We start from the raw sequence: 7741 nt of genomic DNA on the forward strand, positions 1-7741 counted from the left end.
GTCTCAGTGTTTTTTTATCAGTTTAATTTTTCCATGTTTCAAATGAGAGACAGTTGTTGTTGAATGTGATGCACTAACCGACGAGGAGACGAGCCCGGGTTGTTCTTCTACAGAATGTTTGAAAGAAAACCCAGAGAGGAGGAGATTGTGGATTAATGCTGTTAGACGCTCTGCTGTCCCTGTGAGGGAACAAAAGAACAGACTTCTCCTCATCATGACATTAAAGATTGTGTTAACTTGATCTAAATATTCCTGCCTTTAACGAACATTACTGTCCCAGAACACTGACTGACAGAGACCCAGATACTATCGTCAGCTAACCTTAACTTATGTTAGCTTGTTAGCACTCACCGATGTTTGGATGATGAAGAATTTCTTGCCCTTCACTTCCTAAACGAGCATTATTGACCCAGCCACATCAAAAATACATAAAACTGTCTTTTCATCCTACAATGGTGAAGGAGAGGGATTACCCTCTAAATATAACATCTCTAAAGTGATGTTCTTCTCTCTGATAATCAATACTTCCTCTTACAACCGTAAAGTTCACAGGTCTAAATAACACATTTAACGTTCTCTACACCTTCAGACTGGATGATGTCTGGTCTCAACGACTTGCAGATTAACTGTAGAAACAAGTGAACATCTTCTACTCTTCCTTTAACTGTATATACAAATGGACAACATCCCTCAGGCTCCTTCTGTTGAACAAGATGAAGCCAAATTATCCTCATGATGGGCGCTTACATATTGCATATTTGCAACCAGAGTCTGCGTAGTAGGGATCCACTGGAAGACGTCACGCTACTTCCTCTAACGAAAACATTTAACGTCCAGAGAAACATAAAAATCCCTCAGGTGTGTTCAGTCAACAGAAGAACAGATGCATGCATTTAGATTTCATTGTTGACCCCCATGGCCTTTCTGTTATCATGGAGGAGGTTGGAGTTTGACCTATACTGCAGCCAGTCAGCAGGGGGCGCTCTAAATCTTTCTCCTTTGACTGCAGCCGTTGCACCGTCAATTTTAACATACAGTCTATTTTTACACTAGAGCAGGGGTCTCCAACCTTTCTTCATCTGAGAGCTTCTTTGAAAAAATGAAAGTGGCCAATCAAATCTCTTGCATTCATTTACATCAGCTGAATGAAGCTACTGTTTGTACACGTGTGAAATTGCAAAAAGCCAATGCTCATCAAGAATCTTAAATTCACATCAAGGTCCAAGAAAAAAACATGAATATTTTACACTTCTTATTGTAAGCTATGTTGCTGAGAATTCACATCAATGTCCAAGAAAACATTACTTCTTTACACTTGTTTTAATGGGCCAAATGTATGAATAGTGGGAAGAGGTACATTCACTGATTTATTTTTATCTTTATTCTTTTAACAGTCGGTCAACCTATAGGTGAGCTACTTTAAACCTGCCTGCTCCGAGCTACCTGTTGGAGACCCCTGCACTAGGGCTTTCAAACAATTACACATTTATGATTAATCATATCTTTAATCACATGTTTGAAGTTCCATTATTTTACATTTTAAATATGTTATGCTTTTATTGTAGATATTATACTGTTTTATGTTAAGGGTGCTTTACTTCCTGTTTGGATACAAACGTTTTTTTTTATATGTAGAGACTTTTCATTTTTCTTTTTAAGGTTATGGATGTTGATGGTTGTTTCCTGATGTGCTCTGTGTTACAGTGGTTCAGGGTCAGGACAGCTGGAGAGTGACTTACTCTTCTCTTCAGATCTGTGCTTATAAAGGATCAACTGTGGAGATGAACTGCACCTTCACATACCCAGAGAGGACAAAAGGAGAAGTTAACTCACTTCAGAAAACATTCTGGTTGAGAAAAGATGGTTTTCATTACAAAGATGTAGAAACAGTTTCAGAGTATTCAGGTCATGTGAAGAATATCTGTGATGAGAACAAATGCACTCTGAGAATCACAAACCTGAGAGAGACAGACTCGACTGTGTACAGGTTTGGATTCATAATAAACAAAGACAGTTATCATGGTCACCCTGGGGTCACTCTGTCAGTCACAGGTAATCTTTCACCTCAATATTTCTGAGCTCACTGTTTCTAATACATTATAAATACATGTTTTAATATGTGCATGTTTTGTGAAAACAGTTGACGTTTCTTCACATGTACAGATTTCCAGGTTAAGGTGAGCAGACCACATGAGGCTCTGCTCTTTCAGTGTCTCAGTGGACTTTCCAGTCAAACCTCCTACATCTGGTTCAGGAACGGACAGAAATTCAAACATAGCACTTCATCTTATTATCCACCAGAGCAGCTTCTTCAGACAGACAGTTACTCCTGTGCTCTATCAGGACATGAGAAGTGCCCGTCTCCTCCAGTGTGTGAGTTTATTTACAGTCTTCACTGATTCACACCATCAGATGGAATCTTTAAACTATTAAATGGTGCCTCATAGCAGCATGTACCTCAGTGGTATTTGTTATTTATTTAGATTTTTCATAGAGTGTCCTGTTTATCTGTTTCAATGTAAAAAAAAAACCTTTATTCAGCTGTCATGAGCCTCAATTTCAAAACCAAAAGCTAAGTTAGAATGTAATATGTTCATCATCATCATCTGATGTGGATGACAAAGGTCTCTCTGATTCTCCTCCAGATGCTCCAAAGCTTCCCTCTGTGTCAGTGAGTCCCTCTGCTGAGATAGTGGAGGGCAGTTCAGTGACTCTGACCTGTAGCAGTGATGCTAACCCAGCAGCTAATTACACCTGGTTCAAGGAGGATGAAGACTCACCAACAGCTTCAGGACAGATTTTTACCATAAACAACACAAGTCCTGAACACAGTGGGATTTATCTTTGTATCGCCCAAAGCACAAGAGGACGTCATAACTCCACTGTACATCTGACTGTTTTGTCAGGTAAGCTTCACACACAGCTTCGGTCTGATTAAACAATTCTTGTTAGACTCTGTTGTTGTTGAGTTGAAAGCTGCTCAGTAGGTAAAAGAGAAGGCCAAGAGTCGTCCCATTACAAGACTCAAGATTCATTGTTACATGTCATCATCTTCCATCTTCTTGTCTTCAGATGTATAAGTTTGTTATCAACATGAACTACAGTTTAAGTTACAGCAGGTTCTTTTTGTGGTTAAAATAAGGTCATTGTTGGTTGTATTTTCTTACCTTCAAGTACCAAACAGCACTTCAATAAATCTCTGAAGTTTAGAGCCCAACTCTAACCCTGTAATGATATAGAGAGGGAGATACATGCATTCATCACGACTCGACTCGACCACTGTAATTCTCTTAATGTGGGTTTGAACCAGTCGACCATTCAATGCCTGCAGCTGGTGCAGAAAACAGATTCACATTTTAATAAACAGAAAATCATAACGATGTTCAGAGAGGAACCTCCATCCTGTCAGAGTGTGACTGAATGATGAACAGAGGGTATCACAAAGTAGAAATGAAATGTTTCAATCTAATCCTACCAGTAAAGAGTCTCACATATCTATCTTTAATTCTCAGGGAACTCAACATTCATAATACATATCATCAAGTGGACTCTGCTGCTCTTGATGTTGATTTCTCTGTTTCTCCTGACTCTGTGGACGAGGTAAACACCATACAAATTCATCCGTCAGCACACATCTCTTTTATTTTCTTCTTGAACTTATTTTAGTTTTAGGTTTTATTTGACCTTCATCATGTTAACCTTTGGATTTGTTGTTTTCTGATTTAATCCAGAAAGAAGAAAACTCTGAGCTCCACCACTGAACCAAATGAACCTGCAGAGATGATCGAGGTGAGAGAGAGAGAGAGAGAGAGAGAGGGAGAGAGAGAGAGAGGGGGAGTGAGAGAGAGAGAGAGAGAGAGAGAGACAGAGACAGAGAGAGAGAGACAGAGAGACAGAGAGAGCGAGAGAGAGAGAGAGAGGGAGAGAGACAGAGAGAGAGAGACAGAGAGAGAGAGAGAGAGAGAGAGAGATGGAGAGAGAGAGCGAGAGATAGAGAGAGAGAGAGGGAGAGAGAGAGACCTTACTAATCAATCTTTTCCTACATCACTGTAAAGCTGATGAAACATATTTCTGATCAAATCTTATCGTCTGTCATCAGGTGGATGTTGTGTATGAGAACGTGTCAGCCGTCACTGCAGCACAGACAGAAGACACAGAGGAGCAGGAACACATGCTGTGAAGTCCAGTCAGGTTAGAGCCTCCTGCTCTGAATCAAACAGGCCCACTTCACATTCAGAGTCACAGTTACAACTATAACTTTAGTTTGATGTGATTTTCTCCAGATGCAGTTGAACCAGATGCAGGACTCACTGTGGAGAGCGAGGCTGTGGAGGATGTGGGGGAAGTGGAAACATTGACCTTCAGCAGCAGGAAGTTAACAACAGCATGGAGCAGAGAGTTTAGGAGATGGTTTTCTTTTATTTAGCAGCTTATACATATGTATTTATTCATCATTTCTTTAACTAAACAAGCGTCTTTATTCCTGAAAATGTTCTTTTGTTCTGAAAGGAGCTCTCCAGTCACCTTTCAGTCTGCTCTGTGACATTTTAACTCATAAAGTTTAGTTTTTGTAAATATAACTTGTGTGAATAATATTGGACTATGATGACGTTTGATTATGAGTCACTCATCGTTTTAACTTTTATGCACCTCTTTGTAACTGTCTGAACGTTGCACCGTCAGAGTTTGAGCATTTCTCTGTTTGGTTGTATATTTTATAATGACAATAAAGGCTTTCTATTTCTTAACGAGCAGCTCAATGGTGTAAAATCTGTCCTTCTGCTGTCTCTGTTATTGACATTATAATCACAGTAATCTCTTTTGCAGAAGGCTGCTGGTAGTTTTCAAATCAATGGAGCATATTTTCTTTTGTTTGTACTTTAAATGTTGAATAAATAATTTGACAACTATTTGATAAGAAAGGAGCATGGGAAAGTAATGATCTCTGTCTTATTGCAATCAACTAACTGGCAATATGTCGGGACCAAAACATTGTAAGTTAGACTTTAAAGGAGCTTGAATTACTTTTTTAAGTACTTTTAATTGTGACTTTCTTTTTGTGTCATTAAAACATTAAGCTCACATCAACAAGTACTGGGAGATTTTTCACACAGCCAGCGTCGCTTGTCTCCACAGCGGGCGTCGTTCCAGTTGGCCAGCACCGGGTTGTTATGATACATCTCCACACAATCCTCTCTGTTGTTGGGACCACCCCGATCCGGCTGACCAGACTGCCAGAATCTGAATGAAGAACAGTGATGGAAGCAGTTTAGTGTGAAGACGTTAAAACTGGACTGACAGCAGTTAGTACAAGAAAGCTGATGGCAGAAGCTGCCATGTAGAGTGGCCATAAATATTAGCTGATACCATACATTAATACTTCGACACTGAAGCAGAGGGAGCAATTCAGGGTTAAGTGTCTTGCTGAAGTACACATCTGACATATGACTGCAGGAGCTGAGGATTGAGACGACCGACTCTACCACTCAGCCACAGACACCCTCACCACAGTTGTGTCTCTTACAGTGTTTTAAAGTTGTTTTTATTTTATTGGCAGGACAAGTGTCGTAAGAATGACGTCAAAGAAGTGAATCAATCAGAAATGAACATGAATTAAATAAAAAACCTGAAGCCTGGGAGCATCTTGGGTCAACTTGGTTCTTTATGAAGAAGGAGCCGACCCAGGACTTTAGTTTGGCTTCAGTGTACATGAGCTAAAACACAATGTCTCTTATTGGATCTATGAGGATTAATCACATCATGAATTGTCTTTGATTATATTTAAATCTACTCACATTGACACTAACTGTCAGGGGTTCTCCATGAAGTAAGATTTCAAATGCTTCGATTGAGCCAAATCACTGATGTAAAAGGGGAAATTACTCTGTTAGAATTAAAGACAGAGTTGTACTGCTTTTGTCCAGAAGAGGGCAGCAGAGAGCTGCATAAGCGCTGCCTTCAGTTTGGGTTAGGGAATGCAAAAAGGCTTTTGCTCTCCTTTTTAATAAACTGCAAAGAAAACAGCGCTGTGTGTGAATGTGCATGCCCCTTATAAAAGGTATAGAGTTAAGAGCAGGGAAAATCCCTGGTTCTCTGAAGAATTGTCTAATTTAATCCGAGAAAGAAATTATTATTGGGCAAAAGCAAGAAAGTTGAACACTGATGCTCTCTGGGCTACTTTTAGATGCTTAAGGAATAAATGTACTGTCTTAGTCAAGAAGGCCAAATCTAGCTATTATCTTGCCCTTACAACTGAACATTTAAATAACCCACGGAAATTCTGGCAGACAATCAAATCTCTATCTCCAAATAACTCCTCTAGTCTTCCAACTTGCATTGTGTCAGAGTCTGCCACTATCCATGACAGAGCTGAGATGCTCAATTGTTTTAATAAGTATTTTGTTTCTTCTGGTTTTCTTTTTGATAAAGTAAATACGCCCTCTACTGCACTGGCTCCACTTGCTATTGCTGAGCCCCCTTTGGATAATGAATTTAACTTTAGACCCTTCACTGTTGCTGAAGTACATAAAGCTCGTAAGAAATTCCATTTAAAAAAACCACCAGGGCCACATAATATAGGTGTTTATTTTTTTAAACTCTTTTTCAAAAACAGATGTTATTGCAGAGCCACTGACCTACATTTTTAATTTAATTCTAACTAGTAAGAAAATCCCCAAAATATGGAAAACAGCTCACGTTCTTCCCCTCTTAAAAGGTGACGAACCGTCGAGCCTCAATAACTACAGGTGTTGTGGCCAAATGACCATATGAATTATTTACAGTGAAAAACTCGTCAAGAGCCAAACATTAATGACTTTAGAATTATTTGTTTATATTATTGTTTATTCTGGCTTAATTTGGTTTTACATTTTGTTATTTGATTTGGGGATATCTGTGCATTATTTCTCCCTCTATGGGGCGGAGCCGCGGCGTATCGGCAGTGGAATTTAAGTTGATTAAGGACACCTGGGGGAGAGTGAGAGGGGGGAAGCGGAACAGTTTTTTGACTGCGAAGGGCCGCTTAGGATATACATTATATAGCGATCTGTTTGTTTATTTTAGTTAAGTTTTCTATTAATAAATATAGTTTATAAGTTGACTTTGGATCCGCGGCTGCCTTTTGTTTTTATTTGATAGCGTGTTAAACCCGCTCAGCAATGACTTACCTAATTGATTTTGTTTGAAGCCATCACATTAAGTCAAAAAACTCTGCTACGATCAAGAAGAAACACACTGTGAACAGGACAAGACGCCGGAGAGGAAACACTGGTCCGGTCGTGAGTAAACAAATAAATGATGAATGTATGACATGTCGGAAATGTTGGATGAGAATTAAAATACAAGAGTCGATATGAACAGACTGAAGAAGAGTGCAAATTAACGTGTTTATGGATGTGGGCTGTGTTTAAAGAGTTGACGGACGGCGCTGATCTAAATGCAACGCCATATAGGCTAACCATGCTCCGTAAGCAAGGGAGCGTCACGAAATGACGTCTTGCTGCGCTCCGCAAAACATAAATAAACAAAACTGTCATCATATTAACGAGTGATGAATAAAATAAAGCATGGAAATTCCCAAGACCTCTGCCGAGGCAGAAGAAATGTTAAAAGCTCTCAAAGCATCCCGTAAAGGAAAATTAACAGTTTTTTGTTTTGCAAAGAACAAACAGGAGAGCTAGATTCCAACACCTTGTGGAATTCATGGAATAAGAAGCAAATATACTTCTGGATCCATTGTTTG

General features: G+C 39.4%; 1 long non-coding RNA gene across 1 annotated transcript; it reads left to right on the forward strand.

Moving 5' to 3' along the window:
* Positions 1–2172: 2172 nt before the first annotated feature.
* LOC109976448 (uncharacterized) lies at positions 2173–4903 on the forward strand. The gene is made up of 5 exons (XR_002277261.3): positions 2173–2906; positions 3513–3600; positions 3732–3789; positions 4100–4191; positions 4284–4903. It is a non-coding gene; the product is annotated as an uncharacterized lncRNA (long non-coding RNA).
* The last annotated feature ends 2838 nt before the right edge of the window (positions 4904–7741 follow it).

Source organism: Labrus bergylta, chromosome 1 (assembly GCF_963930695.1).
Source record: "Labrus bergylta chromosome 1, fLabBer1.1, whole genome shotgun sequence".
Taxonomy (NCBI): Eukaryota; Metazoa; Chordata; class Actinopteri; order Labriformes; family Labridae; genus Labrus; species Labrus bergylta.